Consider the following 24,075-nt stretch of genomic DNA (forward strand, 5'->3'; position numbering starts at 1 on the left):
TTTATAAGTTATTTTATTTGCTATATCTTGGGAGCAACTTAGAGAATCAAAAAAATACTATTTATTCCTGAGACATGTAGTATTACATATGTAAAAATATATATCTGCCAAATGTTTGGAGGACACTTTATCCAAGACTAATCAGGAGCAGAAACCTACTGTCCATTGAAATGGAAATGGGTATTTTAGCTTCTGAGAAAAGTTAGGTATCTTTTTCATAGAATGTCTCCCTCTGTTTGGATTTCAAGAGAAATTTAGCAATACCTGTAATAAATAATGTCTTTTGCAGCCCTGGGCATCATCTGCCACTTAGGCTTTTAATTTTGCCCCTGTTTGAACACCCTACAACATATGCACTTCTCTTTTGTCTATTATCCTAGAGTTGTGCTATTCCCAAATATTGACATCATCTACTTTTATCAGCATTAACTGCTCTGAAGCTTCCCAGGCTCATGCTCGGCTCTATTTCTTCCTATTGATTATCTTCCTCACTCCAGCAGGTAGCTAGCCAGCGAGGCTGTCCTGAGAAATAGCTTCCAATGACTTTATACGCACAATTTACACGGAATTGTTTAAAGAAGATATTAGCCTCAATACAAATCAGTGAACCTCATTTAGTCAATACTGCACAATTCCGCTGTTGGCACCCTGTCACATGTTCGACTTTACAGTCAGCTGCTGCACCCAATCTCCACATTAGCCATAGTATTTAGTTTCATATTAAAATGAAGACGGGGTTTTCTTTTTTTTTTTTCACTTTTGCTTTTCTTTTTGAAATCTTTTCAGTATATGTTTTACATCACCTCACCGGGCCATGTGATAGTAATATATTTTGAAATATAAAAACCTGAGATTAAATGTTTGATTTTTGACAGTGTTCTTAAATATAATAAATTCAAAAGGAAATACTGTTAAGTTAAAATGGAGTGTTTTTCATTAAGTCCAATCAAATGGTAGACAACAAAGGATCTTTTATTTGAGAATATGAAGTGAAAATGAAAACCAGAAAAACCTTACTAAGAAAAGGTCCAGCTAAATTATATTGGAAAGAGGTCTCCAGATTGAGCTTGGGTGTTTCTTTTGCTAAAAGTGAATTAAACTAAGATATGTTATGAAGAAATATTTTACAAAGAAGCAAAACTTAATGCTTTGTGGAGATGAAAATAAGGTCTAAGGACGGTTGACTTTGAAAATAATTCGAAAGAAAGATCACATATGAAAAAAATTGCCACAGCATCTGATCTTTTCTTATAATCATAACAGGGAAATGTTTGGGGGAAAGTAATGCTGCCATGGCAATGCTGTAAAATTCTAGAAGGGGTGTTTACATTTCAGAATTACCCCTCCTTAAACTACTGGTTTATGATAGCTAATGAGATGATATCCAAATGTTGAAAACGGGAAAATTTAAATGAAAATCTAAATGTGAAATATAATATAATGAAATAACTAAGCAACATAATACTACTCTGAATGTTTGTGCAAATATTGCAAAATGAACTGCAATACATTAAAATTCTTTAGTGCTTGTGTAATACATAAGTGAAGGTTTACATATAAAAGTTTTAGCTATCAAAAAAAGGGATCTTTGTATCATAGTATCCTAAATTTTTACTTGAAAACATCACTAACATCGTGGGGTGTGTTCTGAAAAGTTGTCATTAAATCTATTTGCATACCTCTTTGTAAATTGAAGTTCAAGGTAAGAATAGAACAGGCTGATCAAAACAGTCTATTTGTTATCAAACGCATCCTTTAGCTTTACTGTTATCAAATGCATCCAAAAGCTTTACTTCAGCTGAATGGCAGGAAGCTTTGGAGAATACAAATGGTAGAGAAAACAATCATTTCAGTTTTAGAGATTTTAAAGGGCTGAATATCTTTTATGTAAGGAAAGAGTTGAACAGAATGACAATTTTAAATGAGTTAGTTATAATAATAGTATTTTGAAAATTAATATGGGAAAGAAATTAAAATCGTATAACAAATTATGGTAAATATTTCTAAATTTTCCCATTTTCACTGTAAAATGTTAAAGGTGATTTTTGTATGACCTTTGCTTTCATTTCTTTTCTCTTTAAATATCACTGGTAGGGAACTGGAGCCCTGAAACCCAGGTAGAGAAGACACATTAAAAGATGGTCAGTCTATCCTGACTGTACATCTTCTCACACATTTATTGCAAACTGACAGTCATATAACAGCTTTTCTTTTTCATCACAAAGATTCAACAAAGAACAATTCCAGTATCAGGGGGAAATTATACCCCAGGAAAAAGAAAGATGCCATAACTGCATATTCAGGCTGCATAAATACAAGTGTGGCAGGATAATTGTAATATTTGTGTGACAGCGTTTTACAAATTAAAGAAGTCAATAATCTAAATTTGAGAGTATTTAGGTGTAATTATACATAAGTATGTAGGCATCCTGTATTACATGCAATACACAAATATAAATTTCAGTTCCAAATGAAATGCACAAACATCATTAGTCTTTCTTTAGTTTAAAATATTCTTTGATGAATATGTATTTATGTATTAAATGTATCTCTACAAACTAAATTATGAGATTCATGCTAGTCTGTATATCATGATATTCTAATATTAAATAAAATTGTATATTTTATGTATTCACTTAAACACAAGAACATTCTCAATGACACAAATGTAAGCACAATATGCACAAATGGACATGTGTTTAAACAAATAGCAACAAAATAGTCAGACAAACATTTCAAGTAAATAAAGATGCTGATTTAAAAAAAAAAACCTTTCTAAATTAACTATAATGCTTTAAATGTAGGTGAATACTGTTTTCAAATTATGTTAAAACAAAATTCTCAATGATTCTCCATAGTAACTTCCTAAAGAAGTTAATTTTTAAGTAGTTTTGATTAAATTTCCAAAATATGAAGGAAAACTATTTTTATTTCTGTCTGTTAAGACCTATGTAGTGAGGAAAACATGATTCCAGATCTAAAATTCTTATAAATCATGTTAAAGATAAATGTTTAAGATCTATAGTGACCACCTGTATAGTTTACTAAGATGATGGCAAAAATCATGCATGTCATTTCACTGAATTATTTTTAGTTGCTATAAGTGCTATATTTAGTCCATTTATTTCAAATAAATATTTTTTCCGTAAATATTCTTACTAGTATTACCTAGTCACAAATAATATTTTTCCATAAATATTCTTACTAGTATAACCTAGTCACAAAGAATATTTTATACTGAAAATTAACTTAAAAAAAATAATATTGCATCCTATGGGATACTCCCCTTTCCAAAAGTATAAATTTATCCAAACTAAGCACACAAACACACACACACATTCATTTTGCCAGGAGAAATTGTTTTTATCATTAAAGTAAACTGAAAATGTAGCCATTAAAGTGATTATTACATTGTCATGTATGAAATTATGTAGCTGTTAAATATATAATCATTTTGTTTAAAGAATTTTACATAGTTAACAACATATTGGTAAGTATTGTCAATAATTTTTATAAACTGTAAATATTTTAAAATATCAACTAACACATGTATCTATTCAAATTCTAAGATAACTTCATTTACCTAAGAATGTAAAATCAAACTAAATAGCTAATTGAGATATTTCATAATCTCTTAATTTCATAGAAAAATATGTATTAACAATGTACAGTATTTAAGGAAATTAATATTAGCCTTCTTGTACACAGAAAGCACATTTGTGCATCTATTGCCATCTGTGTAAATACAGAGATATCATTATATGTATATATATATATACATATATATCTTGTCAATTGATGTATTTTGTGTAGAGAAGGAAAGCATTCTCATAATCTAAATTAAAGCAATAAAGGGGTGTAGGTATGTTTGTAGAAACAGAGGAAAAGAATTGGTAGCTTTACAAAGAGTTATTAAAGTAGAATGTAAACATGTTTGAAAATGAGTATGAAAGCATTATACTATATACAAAAATCTCATTGATAATTTTTCTTCTCTCTCTCTTTTTCTGTATGTGTGTGTGTGTTTGTCTGCTAACAAGGAAGTGAATATTTGAGATGAAGGGAAAAGATAACTGTATAGAAATTTCAAATAGGGCATTTTGGTTAAAATTACTAAATTAAAATTTAAATTCAATTGGGTTTTCTTTCCTGAAACAGAAAATGAAGAGCTCATAAGATGGGCATGAGAATCACATCATATTTTGAAATATTTCTATTACAATTTTCCCATATATATGTTTGTATCACTAATATACTATAATATTATAAGATAGTCTCATGGAATGTATAAAAATAGCATGAAAAAAACCTGAAAGGGTCATCTTTGTAGCATAAAGATCAGGACTTCAAGGAAAGAGAAAGTTTCTTATCATTTGATTCAGCTATAACTACTTTAAACCTCCTAGTTTAAGGAGTTTTATGTATATCTACTTGTTGGTTTTTCAAATTTGTCATTGTTTCAATATTTTAGGGCCAAAAGACAATAATACGGCGGGATAAAGGAGAATTTACATAGTCACCTAATGGTTACCATCTTGGCCACTTTAATATTATGCATTCAGATAGTTATAATCCAAGTAATTCCAACGCTACAGCATCCAGGTGATGCAAGTAGATGCCTTCAACAGAGAAGAGCCCCCTCATAGCAGATATCATTCACTAGCACCTGACTACGTAGATTCCTCAGGCTTTTAGTCTTACAACACATTTCTATATAAAAAGAACCCACTTTAACTAGAAGGGTAGCAATGATCTTTGTCCTGAAGTTGACAAAAAGCAGTAGACAAAAATTTATCTGTAATTCTCAAGTGGACATGTCCATTTCCTAATTCCTAGACAATTAAGGAGGATAAAACTGTATATACCCTGATCACCTTCCTTTCAAAATGATTAAACTCATGAGATAGTGGAATCAAAGCAAGTTATAGAGGTGGGGGAGAATATAAGGGAATGGAGGGAGAAAAACCTTTTTCTTGGCTCCATAAAAGGTTGAGGGCCTAGTTATTTTTAAGTATAATCCAACCAACCTCTTCTCATGCTTAGCTTCACTGAGTGACACTATTTGTGATGCCCAGTGTGCTGAAACTGAGCAGGTTGCTGTCAGTTTAAAAATGACTATAATAAAAGTGACCATGAAGATGGATCTTGTGATTTTGCGTTTCTAATCAGTCATCTGTGAAGAACACTTTTGCTTTGATTCAGCATACTGGTGACAGCCATGATTGATAGTGCATGAGGATGAAAAAAGGTTATTAACTGTCTTCCTATTAAGCTCGATGTTTTACCCCTCTAGGTGCATCTCATAGTTTAAGTTAAAGTACTTACTCAGGTAAGGTCAAGAATGAACTCTATGGAGATGGTATCCATTCTGCTGAAAACGAGCAAGGCAGCCTTGCACTGAATTTTTTTTTTTAATTTAGCACTTAAACTACATTTAATTCCACCATTTTATTCATTAGCTAAAAAGACAAATTCTCCCTTTCCAACAGCATCCACAGCGAAAACACTAAATGTACAGAAAATAGTTTTAATTGTAAAGATTTGAACATAGAGCTGACTAGCAACATGTGTGTGGCATGTACATACATCTATATTTAAACAGATGGTCATATGCTAAAGAGTCTGAGGGTATGTTTGAGGGTAGACACTAAATTCATTTATGATGACAAAATAAATATCTCTCCAGTATATACAAAAAATTGTTTAATTGTAAATAATTTATAAGTGGCAGAGGAAAAAATAATAAAGAAAAAAATTACCATTTCTAGGAAATGCAAAGGAACTAATAGAATATTTAGATATTTGTTTTCATTTAAGTGTATTAATTTATGAACTTCACCTTATTTTAATTTTAAAATTAGAAATATTACAAATAAAGATGTGAATGACAGTATCTGTCCATGTCTGACTAGCATACACATGTTCAAATACAAATAGTCTTATAGAACCTAAGGTATTTAAAGTTGCCAAAAAAATAAATAAATAAAGTCGTCCACTAACTAAGTATGCTATTTCATTAAGTGAAATAACAAATTTTTAAGTGTTATATTTCCTGTACCCATTTATTCATACTGAAGCTAAAAATGTACTGAAAGGTTTTTGCACATTTTGTTGAACTTCTCTTTGAGAACATTTTAAATTCAAGTTTGTTCCTGGAAGATAACAGATTACATATATGCATTTTCATTTAAAACCATGGAATTATGTTTCTTTATACATTTCCCACTATAAACACTCAGTACCTATCAAATGCAATGCGAATTAGCAAAAATATTAAAGGATATCAATAACTTGGCAGAGTTAACTATTTAAACTATAACCAAATTTCAGTTCTCTGTGCTTGATGGTTCTTCATTGAACAACTCTGCAGAGTGGCACAGAATAAGAAAATGTTACCAGAATGCTATTAGAGTTTCACTGCAGGGGAAATCATATTATGTCCAAAAGTTTTCTCTAGCATATCATGACCTGTTTCTCCAGTCAGTTATTATACCCATTTTGAGTCTGTAATAAATTATATGCTGAAAATGTACTGTTTTAATATTAGGATCCATCAACAATGAAATACAGAGAAAGCAAGGAAATGAAGTTCAGGATTTCATTCAATTTCTTTCTAGAGCCACAAAAATTGGTTCTGTCCTACTTTGCTTAATATTACAATTGCTGTTTTAAGAAACCTTTCCAGTCCTCTAGGATTTTATGCATGCCAAGGATAATTTAAATACTTATACACTTTAGAGCCTAAAAAAGTTTAGATGTTAGATCAATATGAAAGCTGTTTATTTAGTGAATTGTGTTTATGTGAGGTAGATTTAAGGGTAGATTTTAGAATTCATACAAGATTTCCTCAATATTGCACAGGAACTTCATTATGAAATGGATTTCCCTTTCTGTCCTATCCAACTTCAACAGACAAAGGCGTGTTCTGAAACTTTGAAATCAATGCTGAGAGCAGTGATAGAGGGCTTATACGGTTAATGATAACGTACCATACAAATATTTGTTAAAGGTTTCACCGTGGAATTACAGTGGAGAAAAAGTATGCTGTGTTTCTCAAAAACACTCTGTGCTTTTAAAATCAAAAAAAGAAAAATGTATTTTCAATCTATCTCATGTTAATTAACAAGTCGTTCTAAAATATTAGCAAAAGTCCCATCTTATTCTGTCTGCCTACTTGGGAGTGTCTTAAGGAAAATGAGGAAATTACAAAGACTGGGTAGGCCCAAGAGAAGCGCTCAAATTTCCCAGTTAAGGCTCTGCTTCTTCTCTAGAGAACTGAGATCTAGAACACACATTACACACAGCCCACATTTTAGGAAAGAACAGGCAAAGGGCAGTTTCAGGTGAAGTGTAGGTCATTTCCAAGGCAATCAGCATAGCTGAAAGTGACGTTGAGTTTTTGCAGAATCCAACACTTTGCAGACAGTAAAGGTTTAAAAAGGTCACAGTTTCCTATATCCTTTTGGAACTCCAGAATGTTTCATTAACTTTGTCCAAGCAAGTGATAGAACTGGTGAAGAAAAACCCCATACCTTTGTGCAAACCCTTTAAATTTGATTCTGAGGCTACTGTGATTGGGTTTCAGGGAACACGGGGACACAAGGCATCTTTAGTTTACAATATCTAGGGCTCTGATTACTTTTAGCTTGAAACTCTCCTGCGAAGCTCTTCCAATCTACACGCATCCCTTCCCCCGCCCCCTCCTTTCCCTCCTCTTCTTCTAGACCTGCAGGGTAGGGGTAGGAATTGGGTGGTGCACATCTGTGTAGCCAGACCCTGGAGGCTGACAGCTGCGGTCCACTCCCAGACCGTGTACCTGAGCGCGGCGGCCACTCTGCTCTTCTGCCCAACCCACTCCTGCCTGCAGCGTTGCCGCTGTCACACCAGCCGGTGATTTGATAGGCTTGTCGGGTTGCCATGGTGTTGACTTCTTGCCTCTGAGGAGCTGCCCAATGACTGGAGGTCTGGGATTAAAGCGGGAAGAGGCAGCGGCCACAGCGAATTTCAGCGGCAGCTGCAGCAGCAAGAAACAAGAAGTGAGAGGACGAGGTCTTTAGACTGCGCTCCGCCCGCAGCCAGGGCTGCCGGGGACGGGAGGCGGGGTGGGGGTGGGAAGGTCGGAAGGATGACCACTCGAAGCCAGAGGATGCAAGTGAGGGGTTTGAGACGCGCTCAGGAATAACTCCTAAGTAATCGGCACGCATTGAGCGGGAAAACCGTCCGGAATTCGTTATCATTCACACAAGACATGACCCGGGCGGGTAGTGGTGGGACTGGGGTGTTAAAAGGGACTTAAGTGGGTGATACACTGCCCCCTTCAACCCCCACCCTTCAATTTGCGAAATGAAGTCATTTGACAAATAAAGAGGTGCTATCCGGAGAACTTTAAATCAGGATAACTAACTTAATCCTGAGAAGAGAAAGTGCAATTAGACGGCAACCAAGTAAAAGAAAATAGTAGCCCGGGGGATGGGGGGTGCGGGAACGGTGCTGGCGTGAGAGGTGGGATGCAGAGAGTTGCGTGTGCGACGCACAACCCCAGACGGGAACTGTAAACTAGGAAATGAAAGGGAAAGAACCCGCTTCTGTTATAAATTAGGAGGTAGGTGAAGGTTACGCAAAGAAGAAAAGGGAAAGTAAACCTGTTAAAAGAATAGAATAAAACCCCTGGGAGTTGAACTCGAAGTCTTCCCCGCTCCCCCTGCCCCCCCCCCCCCCCCCCCCCCCCCCCCCCCCCCCCCCCCCCCCCCCCCCCCCGCCGCGGCTCTCCAACCCAAGGGGAGAAGGAGGAGGAGAAAGAGAGTGCATTCTGGTGTGATGAGAACTCTCTGGAATGTCTGGAGGAGAGGATAGGAGTGCGAGGGTAAGAAGACCCGGGTGCTAAATTAAAACGGCAGGAGAGAGAAACGGGGGAGGGGCGGGGGAGGCAGGAAATATTCGGCGATTCACCGGAGGGACGAAGAGATGCAGAAGAGAGAGATGCCAGGAGAAGGAAAAAGAAGTGCAGAAGTTCAGACCTGTAGCGTAAAGGCACTACTAGAGTCAGTAAGAGAGCAGGCGGAAAAAGGTGTGTGCAGCGGCGGGAGGGCGTGGGAAGGCCCCCTCTGTCAACCAGAGGCAGCGATCGCCTGGACTGAGGCAGAAAGGACAGAGTTGCAGGGACTCGGGCGCTGGCGCGAGCACCGCGGGGCAGCACCCGCGAGCTGGGACCAGGTGCCGCGCCGCCAGCGCCCGGCTCGGGGCGACGCGGGGACTTCCCTGGCAAGAAGAAGAGCTGCTCGCTCAGCCTGCCGGAGTCACGATTCACCGCGAGTCCCAAACCCACGTCTCACTAACTACTTTACAGCCACTTTCATTGATTTTCTTTAACAAATAAACATAATACCCGTTACAGCAACACTTCCTCTTGCTGCAGCCAGAATGCCAGAAGCTCTGATGGTTGCATTACTCCGGACAACAGTTCTCCTAGCTCTAAATGAACTATTTTCCTTCACTTAAAGGATCAGATGTGTGTGATGACCTTCAGGTTTGGGGCGTCCAGTCCCCCCCTCCTCCTCTATAGTTTGGGAATCACGTTTTAGTTTGACTAGAAGACAGGTTCAGACACAAGTTTCCAAATCTGGTAGGGCTCACTGACATTTGCATATTAATCTTTGCTAATAAAAAGTAACTCAATTTGGAAGGGAAACGCCGGTAAAGAAATTGATTCCTTTGCAACTGCAGGGAAATTAACGCTAGTCCGACAGACACACCTAAGCTACTCCCCTTGAGCTGTCTCTTAAAAATATTTCCTTTTAAAATGAAGAAAGTATTTATTTTAAAGTAGCCCCCCTCCAAGAGTGGTTTCTGCTCGAGGTTCTTCCATACATGTCAAAGGGTTGTTGAATTATTCATTATTGTAATTACTATCATCATTGTCATTATCCCTTTCCATGTGGAAATAATTTTATTATCGTAATTTGATATCTGAAGAATTTCCTGTTAGTCGTTTGATAATCATTTTTTTCTGCTGAAAAGAAAAGTTTTGTTTATAAATGAGATAGAGAAAATGTTTTAAATGCTTTGATGTTTGCTATAGATTTCCGTTTATCTAATCGATCGGAATGCCAATAAAATCGATTAAAGGTTTAGTGTTTTACAAACAACCATTTTGTGCTTTTGATTTTACGTTCAGAATGATTTTAATAAAGCTAATGTTCTCCTTTAACAAACCCTTTAAAAAACCCAAACCTTTATCGTTTTTCTTTTATTATCAGAAATTGCCACTTAAAGTTCTTCTAATAGGAAAATTTTGAAAAATACAAGCAATGGCCGCAATGGTTTAAATTTCAACCTCTTGTTGTTCAAGGTATTTAAATAAAGCCCCTTAAAATCTTGGTGAATTATATGCGATCATTCAGTGATTGCGGAATATTAAATTAAACTTAGATAAATCCGCATTGAAGGAGGCAGCACCCAATCCTGAATTTATTTCCCATTTTCTCTAACAGCATCACTGCGCTCCTCTCTTTGCAATGACAATGTGCCAAATCTGGGCATTTTGAAAACATTTTCCATATGCTTTAACAGGGGACTGATAGACAAAGAAGAAAAGGAGATGATCTTTTTGCTCTGAGGTATATTTTCTTTAACCTTTTTCTGTTAGACTTTTACTGATAATTATTTTAAAGTAAAACTTGGAAAATCATTTAATGCTTTTTTTTTTTTTGCTTTCAGCTTTTCTTCCCTTTCTTGTAGTTTATTCCTAAAGTGGAATTTTGATTACAATGTAAAGTTATCATTTCTATACCTTGACAAACAACATTTGTTTCAAAATCTTTGATTTGTCTGGTTTGCTAGCTGCCTTTTGTAATTAAAGATGGATTTAATTATACATTTTATAACTTAGATCAGATGGGCTGTTTGTTTGCTGTAGGATTTAATGGTGCTTTTGTCTAATATTTAGGGATGTTTCATACAGAGGTGGGTGGTGGCTTTTCTTCAACTATAAAGATCTGGACCTTTTTTTTTTTTTGCCTTAGAAATGTGGATGTTTGGATGACTGTAATGTCTTGTTTTAAAATAATTCTGTTTGGTGGCTACAGTTAATATATTGTCTATACTGCATTTCACTGACTAAATATAGATGTTTCAGGTTTAAAAAGATCACAACTGTATCTTCTATTCAGTGAAATCACAGTTATTCTTTTTTTCCCCTCACTTGTCTGTCTTTTCCCATCTGCATCGTTGTCTGTTAGAGCTCTTCCCCAGACCGAATGTAAAATTTCGTTGGCTACTCTTGCTGGAAATATCTCCTTGTATTTTGAGAAGGGTGTGTTTGTGACCCTGGATGGTGTGAGTGTGCAAGTGTGTGGGATGGGGGGGGCAGTGGTGATAAGGAGTTCTCATTCATTTGCATAAGAGCTATAGAAGTGCTTGTGAAGTTGGTGAAGTGCTATTGTTTGGGAACAGACCTGTCTGATTTTGTTTATAAACACTGGGCTGGTTGCCTAGAGGGAAGGAGGTCACAGCACTGTCTGAGCCCTGACCTCTGGAAGGCCAGAGGGCGTCTGACTTTTCTCTTGTCTTTCCTTTCTCCCCTGGCTTAATTCTTCCCTCAGACCCTCCATGACCCCTCTCCCCTCCCCATATCTTACCTTACCTGTGTCTAACTCTACATAATGACCCCCTGCACACGCGCGCACGCACACACACACACAAAACCGGGTCAGAACCTCCAGGGGGGAAAAAAGGTAAAACCGATTTACTTCAAAGTTAAAGCAAAAACTGGACTTAAGTATAGAAAAGAGAGACATATATGGGGATATGGAAATACAGAGATAGAACCTGGGAGTAGGAGGGGGTCATTTTTATGTTTAAACAACAACAACAACAAAAAAGGAGGCTACAGAGAAGAACCAGGTTGGGGGAGGGGAGAGAATCAGTGAAGGAGGGATTGAACTGCCCACAAATACTACACACAGACACTCACACACTCACACATTCACAATGCCTTTCCTCTTTGAATGTCATTTTATCTAGTTCACTCTCACCATCAAAGAGAGTGTCCATTCTGGATGTTAGTTCATATTTTAATTCTTTTCCCTCCCTTTTGTGAATTCTCAAGGAAAAATACTTTTTTTCACGGTAATGAGAAGTGGCTTTCCCACACAATTTCTTCAGTTATTCCACTGGAAATATAATGTTCGTGACACTTTCCCCAATATGCCTTGCACTTTCCGATTCACTGTCAACTTCACCATCTCCCCGTTACATATACACCCCCCACCACACACACACACACACCTCTCCACTCAAAATGACAGATATTGGTATCAGGTTTAAGTGTGTTTTGGAAAGAAGTTGCTGAGTTAAACAAAAATGTTAGTTAACAGACTGCCTTTGTTAAATAGCCCCCGGGTGGAGAAGACCCAACAGAAAGAGGGAAGGAGGAGGGGGGCTGAGGATCTGAAAGTGTCTGTGGTGATATAAAGAGTTCCTAACGCTGAAATCACTTGTAATACCTCGTTTCAAACTGAGCTCATCTATAGACCCCGGAAGCGCGGTCAAAAGACTGGGAACCTTTCCCCCTTGGGCAGGGGTTGGTCTGGGACTGGAAGACTTAAGGGAGAGGGAGGTGGGGTATTTATTAGAGACTTGGCCAGAGCAGGGCGGGGGAAGTGGGGAGTAGACAGTTAAAGCCTCATCAAACCGATGGGAAAGCCCAGAGTGTCCGCCGCAGAGATGTGGGGAATGAAACACTCCGAGGAAAAGTCTAGAAGTGGAAATTACCTTTTGTCTCCATGTTAATTACTCCTTGCTGCCAACACTCCACACCCAACCACCTGGTCGCCCTCTTGGGTGCTCCCCCAGCTCGGCACCCGGGGTCAGGGTCCGGGTGCTCAGCCGGGGGCTGGGCTCTCCGGGGGCAGCCCTGGGGAAAGTGCAGAAGAGGGTCTGGGCAAAGTTCTGGGTGCGGCAGGCAAACCTCGGCCCGTTTCACTTTGGAATCAAAAGTGGCCCAGCGTTCAGTGAGGGCGGCGGCGGGTTCGCGCAGAGTTTAGGGACAGCAGGATGATGGGGGTGGGGTGGGGGTGCAGGGTCAAAGGTGGACGGCCAGGAGTCCGCAGGGACTCGAGCGGAGCAGCTGGGTTTCCCGGAGCCAGGGGCCGAGGACGAGGGCGCCGGGGGCAGCGGCCCAGCCGGGTCGAGCCTGGCGGAACGCGCCCGCGCCCCGGAGCAGCCAGCCGGCTGGGCTCGAGCTCGCCCGCCTTGCCGCGCCCCTGCCCGCGGTGCCGCGCTCCGCGCCTCCGGGCCCACCCCTCGCAGACCTGCGGCCGCGGCTCCCAGCTCCCCTCCGCGCGCTCCAAGGCCGAGCCCTGGAGGAAACTCTTGACTCTGCGCTAGTTCCTCTCTGCCCCTTCCCCTCAGCCCATTAACCCCCGACTCTCACCCCAGCCTGTCTTCTTAAGAAAGAGGTGAAAGAGGAGCAGGAGGAGATGATTCAAAATAACACACACACACACACACACACACGAAGGGGGAATACTTGCTAGCAGAAGAAATTGCAAAAGTGGGCGCCCCTCTTACAAATCCTTCTTCCTTTTGTTTTCTTACTTAGAATTCAATAACCAGACCCCCAACACACACACACACACACACACACACACACACACACACAGACCCCAGCTGTATTTTTCAAGAGAAGAAGGGATGCGGGCATAGAAGAGAAATAGCCACCAAATTTTTAAAAATGGTTTTCCTTATTTGACGTTTGGTGTTTTGACATTAATAACATTAATATTATTGATGATGTTTCAGGGAGGGGGGAGGCAAAAGAAATAAAGGAGAACTTGAAAACGAAATGATCATCATTTCCCTATTCTTCCATGCCAGAAATAGACCCCTTTCTTCACCTGAGCCTGAAACAGACTTATTGTTCTCAGGTGTTTCCTTCATCATAGGCATTTACCCGTCTGAAATCTCAGGAAATGGTTTTTCCATCAGTGAGCTTGTACATGGAACCCTCTCCCGCGAAGGGCTTGATCTTTTCTGATTTGAACCTGAAAGTTCCCCTGCCTTCATTTCCCCTTAGCCTCTTTAAAAGCCCCCACCCTCTTCCCCATACACGCACCTCAAATAGTTTTTAAAGCCAGAATTTTTGCTCTCTGGGGTGTTTTTCGATAAACAGTAACGCTACATAAACACCTTCTTCACTTGTAAGTTGCAGGGAATTTAAATTTTACTCTCGTGGGTATGTATATTTCCTAAGGCACATGGATAAACCCCACTGAGGCGCAATCAGACACCCACTAGCAGACTCCTGAGAGAGTTGCCATATAAAGGTGGGGCTGTAAACAAAGTAACTCCGAAATTTTAGGAAGCCATCCACTCTGGGCAGATTTCTTCCCAAACAAGTTTGAAATGGAAGGAAGTCTTTAGAGAGGTAGATAGTTTTCTTTCTGTTAATGTTTAGTAGTCCTGGTTTCTAACACACTAGAACTTGTACTGACTCTAGATTCCTAAGGTGGGAGATTTTTTTTCTCTCTCTCTCTTAATAAAGACCATATCTAGGGTTTATTCTCCACTCCAAGCCTCTGCACTTTCATTGTAACCTTAACCAGCTGCTGTAGGCAACCAGCTTTCCTGATCTGGGCCTAAATCTGCTCTTTTGACGCCTGTGCTTTTATCCTTCCAGGTGTTTTGTTTGGTTTTTTAATCCCATTTGCATCAGTCTTAGGATTTTCCAAATGTTCCCTGATAACACAAGGTTTCAGGCCCAGAAAGATGCATGTTTGCAGGCTCTGTTGTTCCTAGTGCTTGCGCAATAAACCTTTCAGTTGCTATTTCCTAGATTTGGTGCTTAAGGCCTAAGACAAGGTTTTGAAGCAGATCCTGGCCATCCAGAACTTCAAAGGCCTGTCAGCTCCAAAGGAGCTGATGCCTCACCTGTCCAGGAAGCTGGCCATTGCAAGTATTTCCTGTTCTTTGCTTGTTTGATTTGTTACTCTCACCTTCTCTCTAGAATTCCTATTTTTGAAATATTGCATAGATGGTGTCTACTTGTAACCTGTGGTGTGGCAGTGTATTGAGATGCTATCTTTGAGTAGCAAAGGATATATATAGAGGGAGATATATATTCCATATTCAGTAGGGGGTATTTAAAAGTATGTCTATTCCTAGTTTTAGTTAATTATCTTTTAATGAAAGTGTCACTCATATTCACATTTGTAATATTGGAAAGAGATAATTAGATTTTCAAATGAGAATCAGCCACCTTAAATTTTGCACCAGAAAATACCAAGTATATTTCATTCTAATGAGATCTGTAGTAGGGTTTTAAAATTCATCATAATGTGCTTCAAGAAAGATAATTCAACAGACTCACAAGATGAAAGGTTTTCTTCCTAAGTCTTTTTAAAGCTATTACATTGAACTTATGCAATTCTGATAAAATATTCAAAAATATTACATAAAGGCTAACATCAAGACCCTCATGAACACCCTTGCAACCAGCACTTATCCTCATTTGAAAGTTTACTTTGACTAAACTAACCCCTTCCATCTTCCATGCCCTGGGTTTTCTCTCCTGCATGTTGCCAGCGAAAGATAACGTGTTTAAATTGAGTGTCTCCGGATCCTGGGTGCAATCCCGCCTTTTGAAATAGGCAGGGCAGAGCGGTGTTTGCACACAGCCAGGCACCCTTTATTTACATATATCTGCATATTTGCTCAGGATCCTGCATTTCGCCATTAAAGTGCTTTCCTGGACGTAGCAGAAGTAACTCAGCAGAGAAAACCTTTCCAGTGCCCTCACTCTCCTATTGCTGCTTAAAGCTCTCTAGTAAACACATCTCTGGTCCGATAATAATTACTTTGCCTCATTAAAATGAGAAAAAAAAATTTCTTTTTCCGAGTGGTTAAAGGGCACGGCTTGGGAGGTATTTGTGTTTTATTTTCTCCCCCTCCTTGCTGAGTGTGTGTGTGTGTGTGTGTGTGTGTGTGTGTCTAATGAAGTTTGGGAGTCGCGCGCACAGGGGCGCGTGGGGTGCGGGCCCCGGAGGTCCCCAGTCCCTGCCCTCTCCGCGGTCGCCGCGTCCCGGGCTCCCGCCGCAGCGCTCCGAGCTTCGGAAGCCGCGAGGCTCCGGGGCTGCTCCGAGTCCGGGCTGCGCGTCATTTGCAGTCTGGGGAATGTTGATCACCTCACTAATTACACCTCTCTCTCCCCCCCGCTCCCTCTCCCTCTCCCTCGCTCTCCTCTCTCATTCCCAGAGTGCATATCGGGAATAGACACACAAAGACATGCGCACTCAACTTAATCAGCCATTTTTTTTAAACAGGGCTAAAACGATAATAATTAGCAGAATAAAGACATATCGGATTTTCATTTCCTTTCCTCCTTTTCCCAACCCCTTCACAACCAAACAGCGAGACCGCGGTCGGCACATGCTTTAACTCCTCCCGGATCCCCGAGGACCGCTCCATGCCCCCCACTTTCTGCTCCAGCGTTTTGATTTTCACCCAATAAAGTTCGAGGATTATTTTTTTATTTTATTTTTTTTTTTAATGAACCCTCTCGTTTTACTTGGATGTGATCAGCTGTAAGTAAAATAAAAGCAAAACAAAAAAGAGGCGAAGATCGAGTAGGAACTGCAGGGGAAATGGAAAGTAAGTTTTTTCTTTAACTTTTATTGAGTAGTTTGTGTTAAATTTAGGTCGAGTATCGATTATCTTTCCAGCCTGATCTTGCACAATCTTTGATATTTCGCTCCCTCTCTCTCCCTCTCCGCCTCTCTCCCTCTCTGCCCCCGGCTCGCTCGCTCTCGCTCGCTCTCGCTCACATCCCCTCAGCCCGACCATCTCTTCCGCTCTGCCCCCCTTTGCTATCTCTTTCCCCCCCTTTTTTTTTGGCTCCAGGATTTGCTCCGCGGAGGGAGGGAGGGGGCACTGAAGGATCTGATTTTCCACTTTCTTGCGGGGGGGGGAGATGCGTTTTTCGGGATTTAACTTTTGGATTAAGTGGCGGATCATCCACGTTTGGCCGAGCAGTTTTCTCTCCTTTTGCCTATCTTTTCGGGTTCTGTCTCCACCGCGAGCCCGGGGCTTTCTCGAGGCGCGGGGAAGCTGTCAGCTCCGCGGCCCCGGGGACACTGCCGGGGGCGGGGGGTGGGGGGTGGGGGCGCACCCCCGTGCCCGGGTCGGCATGCCCCCTTCCTTCGCACCCCTCCTCCGAAAGTTTGGAAGGTGGTCGGTGGGGGCTCGGAACCCCTCTCTCCCTGTTCCCCTACCCTCCCGTTCAGCCGCGATTTTCTCCTCCTCTCATCACCCACCGTTCCCTGGCTCAAGTTCCGCGAAGGGCGCTCGGTGCGCGGAGGCCCGGTGCTCCGTGCCCCCCAGGGCAGGGGGTTCCGAGAGGCTGGAGCGCGTGCCGGGGCTGCAGGTAGACGCCGGCCCGCCTGAGCGCGAGGCGGCGCGGACTCGGGCGCCGGAGGACGCCGGGCAGTTCCGTTAGGAGGCAGGATCGCCGGGCCTCGGGGCCGGGGACCAGCGAGGCGGCCGCAGCTCTCTCCCGGCGCTTTCGCCACCGGGTGTGCCTTAAACCGGAGGACAGCTGCCCGAGGCCGGGGGTCAAGAATCTGGTTTTTTTTTGGGAGGGGGGGCAAAGGGTGTGTGTGTGTGTGTGTGTGTGTGTGTGTGTGTGTTTATGGTTGGGAGAGCTGTGGCTGGTTGTGAGAACTGATTTATTCCCCAGTACCCCCGCCCTTGACGTCCCCCGAAAGGGGTTCCAGGTCTACAAACGAACTTCACCTTCTTCGCCTCTCCGGGCATCAAGTGCGCCTTCCGGCCCGGAGCAGCTAAGGGAAGAGGGGCTGGAATGCGTCGGGTCTCGCCTTCCTTCTACTTCTATCTCGTTCCCCCCTCCCTCCCAGGCTTTCTGCTCTTTTCGATCGGAAAAATAATAATAATAAAAATTTCTCCTGGAATTGGATAAAGTTTCTCTGCCGATGCCCAAGTTCCAGAGGAATCCCCACCCTGTCCCCCTCCCCCCCTCCGCCACCCCCACCCCAGCCCCGAGGACGGTGCACTGGTTTGTATTTCTTTTGTTACCTGCGATCCGGGCGGGGGGCTCCTTTCGGCCGCTCGGGCTGGGGTCCGGCCCAGAGCGGAGGCTCGGGCTGGCGCCTTTGGCCGCGACTCCTCGCTCCCGCGCGGTTGTGGTGAGGTCTTAGCTACCGTTCGGTGAGACACCCTCCTTGTAGGTACCAGAGGTTCAGATCGCGAACACGGATTCCGCCCCCCCCCCCAACACACCCCGACCCCTGCACACACACACAGACACAGACACACACACTCACACTCAACACACACTCACAGACACACACTCTCCCTACTCCCCCCACCTCCAGCCCCCACCTCTCCTTTCCCCTCCCCCCTTCCAAAAAAAGCACACACACACACAACAACAACAGCCCCCCCAAACCAAACAAAAACCCAAAGACAAGTTCACTGGCGGAAGATGGTGGATTGACACTGACTCAGTCAGAGGCAGGTTCACCAGGAAATCTGGCGGTCCCGATTTCTGACAGTTGCATTTCCTCTCCTTGAGTCCTCCCCCCCCCCTTTTTTTTTTATTAACTCTGTTCCATGTTTAATCAAGGATCATGTAGATGGCAAAAGGAGAGACAGAGAGAGGGGAGAGAGGAAGAGAGAGGAGAGACAGACAAGAGACAGAAGGAGGGCTTTTTTTTTTTTTTTTTTTTTTATTGTGTTCTCCTGGATTTTCAGTGGCTTGATCCCTATAAACGTGGAGTGGTTAAAGCTCATATGTAGTATTATATTTTTAGTTGGGTGGATGGATGGAAGAGTCAGGGAGAGGCTGCGGCTGCCGCTGCCTTTTCGGGTGTTGCTTAGATTAAGGCTGAGACTTGGCTGCGATTGGGACGCGACAGTGACACGGGCATCGATCGCTTCCATTGAGAGCAATGCAAAAACACAGCCCGGGTATGTAACACTCTCGGTGCCATCAACACTTGTTTTACTTTATATTTACTGGCAAAACTGACAGAGCAAGCTCAGACTTTCTCTCTTTCTTTCTTTTTTTCCCCCTCTTTTCTCTTTTCTAACTGAAGAATACAAACAATTGGGTCTAGAAGTTGTTGGAAAGGATGCTTTAAATACAACAGAAAGGAGAGATTGGGATTATTTCACTATCTCTATGACTGATTGTGTTTTAGAGTTTTTCTTCTCCACAGAAGAGCATGTTAAATAAAAGGAAGGTTTTCTTTTTTCCTTCCTCTTCTTAAAAAAAAAATCCTTAAGGGAATATTTGATAGTTTTCAACCTTTGCGGTTTCAATCAGCAGGAAGGCACACAAAAATAAAAGATGGCTAGCCAGCTGTTTTAACCTCTTGCACCTGGCTTCAGTGTGGGGATCATAAGGTTTATACAAGTTAGTTTTTTTTTTTAAGATTCTAATATTTATGGCATAAACTGGGAAGAGAGTATCACTGTATATTTATTCAGTAGCTGGTTGCTTTTGGATTTAAAAAGTAAACTCATATTTAAGTGTTTTCTTTTTTATGGCAATGAAGATAGAGTCAATGAAATATGGGGGAAATACCATAAATCTGAAAAGTGAAATGTACCTAAGGAACAAAGAAAGGTCAGGTAAGCCAGCTGTGTAAGTCAAAGCAATAGCACCAATTGTAGGGTAAACAGGGAGAGTGGACTCTAGGTCTAGGAAGTGAAAGTTGCCACTTAAAGTTAAAAATGAAGGAAACATGTTCAGCTTTATTGTAATCTTTTGCAGTTTTTAGCAGATGAGTCCAGATCTGCTCATTAATTTTGAGCTAGTTGGATTATTTTAAAAGATGCTGCACCAGCAAAGGAAAACATAAAGGAGGTTGAGAAAATCGCTGTTTAATATTGCAGAATTTACTGCTTCCATTCTGACCATGAGCCTAAATTTACACAATGAAATTTGATTATCTCTAATAACAATATTAGATCCTGCACTGGATGGATGAGAATTGAGGTGGTTTTGTTGATTGCAAGGGTTTAATGTTGCATTTCAGAATCTGATGTGGTTTGGCCTCCCTTCCATTAACTGGAAAACCCCTGAGGTTTTACAATTATTTCTTAAAGATAATACATTTAAGATTGCATTGGTAGGCTGAAGAAAAGTCATAAAGGCAAGAAGGGAAGCCCTTAATAACTCTTGAGATTCAGACATGTTCAGCAGTTAGATTGGCTCTGACTTCACCAAGGGTCGACAATGTGTCATTTCCACGAAGCCAAATTGCCCTCTGCCTATATGATATTAATGTGCAAATCAATATTTCAGGGATTAAATTTCCCTTCTTCATTTTTTATGGTTTCTACCTCAATAAGTCTCAAGTCTATTAGAAGAGGCTGGATGATTTAAAATCTTTCACTGCAGAATGGCTTGTCGTCGTAGTCTTGTTTCACTAGACCATTTTAGGAATTTTGTTATAAAGACTAAGGGCATCCTAAAGAAGTTGCAAGGCAATGTAGAGGCAAGCTCCATAGCCTAAAGTCCTTGTTCGATTAAGAGCTAAGAAGTATTGGAAATATAATATATATGTTTATGTACTATATGTGTATATGCACACATACATTCTGCTGCTTTAAAAATATTATGTTAATCACCTATTGATTAATTTCAAAATCAATTGAAGTTCCTTTCTTATTAGTGACTTGTTCAGCATTCCTGAAGACTGTGTTAATTTTCTTAAAGAGTATACATGGATTAGCTTGGTTGTGAAGGTCTTTGGGAGGGATTTTCATCTAGCAATATTTTCTCTAAGAAATATTTCTAGAAACCATTGTTGTGAGAGTAATAACCAAGTATTGTCATCTGCATCGTTGTCATGACTATCATTGCATTTGGGGCTGAGTGATTTAGCTGCTATCTGTTGAAAGAGGCCTTCTTCCATTCACTTAATATTAGTTCCTAACACTTAGTAGGCACGATGGTTCTTTTAACCCTCTTGGAGAAGCACTACTGTAAAAGAAAATATGTGATTTGACAAGAAATAATACAAAGCAGAAATTTGGGAGGTCAGAATAAAAGATTGTGACTTTATCACATAATCTTGGGAAGGCCTACTGTCTATCATTTGGTGGTGTTTTATAGTCTAAAACCATCTGGACCAAGTTCCGCACAGCTGCACGAATTTCATATGTGATAGAACATTTTTTCCATTCAGTGTGAAATGTTCCTTCCTAAAACACGTACACCAGACTCGCTTAATTTAGTCTGTTAAAAGAAATGCACATGAAAAAGGACAAAAGGCTCTTTAATCTCTGCAAGCTGTTTGTTTTTCTTCAAGATTCCTGTCTGTTTGGGTTTGAAAAGTCATGTTTATTGAGGAGATGATTCTGAGGTGTGACATTAAAATAATATATGATTTTTGGACTGGTGGCCACGCTCCTGCTTCATTTGCAGAACTACTTTTTATGCCTGTCAAAACACAGAGTTAATCTATCCTTATTTACAATTAATCTCAATAAAATTAATCTTAACTATGCTTTATTCAGTGGCTTAAAATATCTAATTATATTCAATTAACTGCTGTCATAGTAATTAACATTGCTTAATTGCCTCTGCATATATTTATGTAAAGCTCATTAGGTGCTGCTGGCTCCTTTTTCCTTTTCTACTTGCTATTTTTGCTGTTGTCAAATCATTTTCATCTCCCAGTGTTCAACAATGTCAGTGACAGCAACTGCTTCCTTCACATTTTTCTTGAAATGAGTGTTATTACTTACCTATGAGTAGATACTAGTTATGAGTCTTTAAAGATGAATCCACTCCCCGCCCCCCAACCCTTCAATCACTGTTCCCTTATCCCTGGTCCCTAGCACACTCACAAAATATTTTCTGTCATTGTTGCTAGAAATATGAGAAGCCAGGTTAAGCTTTGTGTTTATAAATGAGGAGCCTTTCTGTGTCTGCCTAGGGGCTGTACCCATAGGCAGAGTTGTTTTTTTTTTTTCCCACTAAAACCTTTCTAAGGGTTAAAGACTTGGCCAAGGTTCAAACTGAAAATCGCCCAGGGAAAGTGCATGTGAATATGTACAAGTTTCATGTAATTAGTGCTTAATTATATTAACATATGCAAATTGTCAACTTAGAAGCTTGTTGAGCTGGCAAAGATCAGCTAGGCACAATTGCTGTATTGTTCTGAAACAATAATGGATTTCAAGTTGGATTGTGGAAACACATAACTAGCTATCTAATTTAACTCATACCATGGTGAAATTTCATTAGTCTCCATGGAGACTGGTTTAATTGTGCTGACTAATGTTCTGGGCTGCAGAATGTCCTAAAAAGAAAGCGTTGTTTGCCTAATCCACCTTACAATGACACTTGTTTGTACATGTTTCCCTTGTGTGAGAATTTGCATATGCAAATAAATAGTTTCTCTGCCCCATTTGTCATGGCTGTTCATTACCCATGAAGAGGACATTGTTACTAGGCTGTGACTGAGTCTCCCAAGACAGGATAGTGTCAACCAGTCCAGCTACATTCTTTCATAATTTGTTTCTGATTAATAGACCAGAGTGAATCTCCATGTCTTTGGGCATCTGCAATGGGAAGGTCAGTTCTGTCACAGAAAAGAGTTTCTGCAGTAACTGAAGGACTTTTTCTTCTTGTGATTCTTCCCCTTTTCCCACTCATTGGTTCACATAATCATATTTAAAATAATGTATTCTTACTCTCAGAATGCCTCTACTAATAATCTCTAGTTTCCTAAAGCAAAAAGATAGGAAAAGAAAGGAAATTCTGTTATTGGAATATTAATCCTGTTTTTGACAGAAAGGTAAACTGATATAATTGCTTTTCAGTTGAAGGAATGGGGGTTTATACAAGTGTGAAAGCATCGGAAAAGGATTAGCATTTTTTTGCATAATGAAAAGCTCTGTTGAATAGGGTTCTGAATGGCTGACTGAATGACCGAGATGAAAAGAAGATGAAAATGCAAGCTCCTCTTTCTTTATGCCTATGCTCTGCTCGCTCTAAAGTTATGTTTGTCCAAGACTAGAGAAAACAAGCAGGGGCTCAGATTTCAGCAACTTTATAAGATGCCCTGAGTTTTCATCATCACTGGGAAGTAATATGTATGACAATAGTGTAGCTAGAGAATGACAAACAGAGGTTTGTATATAGAAGAGTTTTCAGAAACATATTAGGCTAGCCAAATATTGACTATTGGGTATCGAGAATTCCCAGCACTTTGCTGGCAAAAAGGTATTTCAGAAGAGGCCAACAATATGGTGTGTATATCATTTAGTTACTTCTGCCCCTTCCCTCCACCTATCTGCTGTGAATAGTTGTTTCAGCTGGTAGAGCACTTCACTTGGGCAAGAGTTGTGTGTTCTGATTTTTTGGCAATGTTGTGTTTTAAGTGGCCTGTCAGCTTTGGGGGCTGGGATGGGCTGGTAGAAGAGGATACAGCGTTATTGTCTTAGGATTTAATTCATCTTCATGTTGCTTTGTAGGTGTATCATGTATTTCATTTTGAGATAAGTCTTTCCTAATGTGTCTAAGTACTCTTGGAAATATTTGCAGTAGGGTTTTCCCTTGTTACTAGTTAGGGCTGTAACTGGTTATCAGTTGACTACGTGATCAGGGCTCCTAATGATGTTTCTTCAACCATAATTAGGGCAGTTAAAATACCGTAAGTGTTAAGACACTTTCAAAGGTGGGAATTGGCTCTTTTGTACATATGTAAATCAACTGCAGTGTGAATAATTATTTACATGTATACATTATAAACAAACTCTTTCCGATTTGGGGGTCACCACAAATGAGCTATTGAAGGCTGCCCCAGAGTAGGATTGAAAGATTCCACCAGATATTAAGCTAACTTGTTTTGTTACTAGATTGTAGAACTTCCATTTGCCTCATCACTTTAACGGTTCAGTTGCTGAGGTACTATTAAGATGGTTACATGGAAACTTGGGAAATCAGAAGTGTTTTCACGTAAATTAAAATATAAGGGTTGCCTCTTGAGTACAGAATATTGTAAGGGGAAAGTGTTTGATCTCTGTTATATAAAGTCACCAAAA

At 40.5% G+C, this 24,075-nt stretch overlaps 1 protein-coding gene and 1 long non-coding RNA gene across 9 annotated transcripts in view; one reads left to right on the plus strand and one right to left on the minus strand.

The window, feature by feature from the left end:
- LOC122450908 overlaps positions 1–2,559 on the minus strand; it is a 31,476-nt gene extending 28,917 nt beyond the window's left edge. Inside the window, exon 1 of the long non-coding RNA XR_006272273.1 lies at positions 1,680–2,559. This is a non-coding gene — a long non-coding RNA (uncharacterized LOC122450908). The remainder of the gene's footprint in view (positions 1–1,679) is intronic.
- Positions 2,560–10,504: 7,945 nt separating this feature from the next.
- Positions 10,505–24,075, plus strand: part of ZFHX4 (zinc finger homeobox 4) — a 207,229-nt gene continuing 193,658 nt past the window's right edge. For 6 of the 8 annotated variants that reach the window (XM_043483291.1, XM_043483295.1, XM_043483294.1 and 3 more), the window contains exon 1: positions 16,241–16,647. The gene's annotated coding sequence lies outside the window, so the exon portion shown is untranslated. Of the gene's footprint in view, positions 10,617–16,240; positions 16,648–18,482; positions 18,982–24,075 lie in introns of those variants that run through there. The other 2 variants (XM_043483293.1, XM_043483292.1) reach the window with 2 other exon arrangements.

The sequence above is a fragment of the Cervus canadensis genome, chromosome 12 (assembly GCF_019320065.1).
Source record: "Cervus canadensis isolate Bull #8, Minnesota chromosome 12, ASM1932006v1, whole genome shotgun sequence".
NCBI classification, from domain to species: domain Eukaryota; kingdom Metazoa; phylum Chordata; class Mammalia; order Artiodactyla; family Cervidae; genus Cervus; species Cervus canadensis.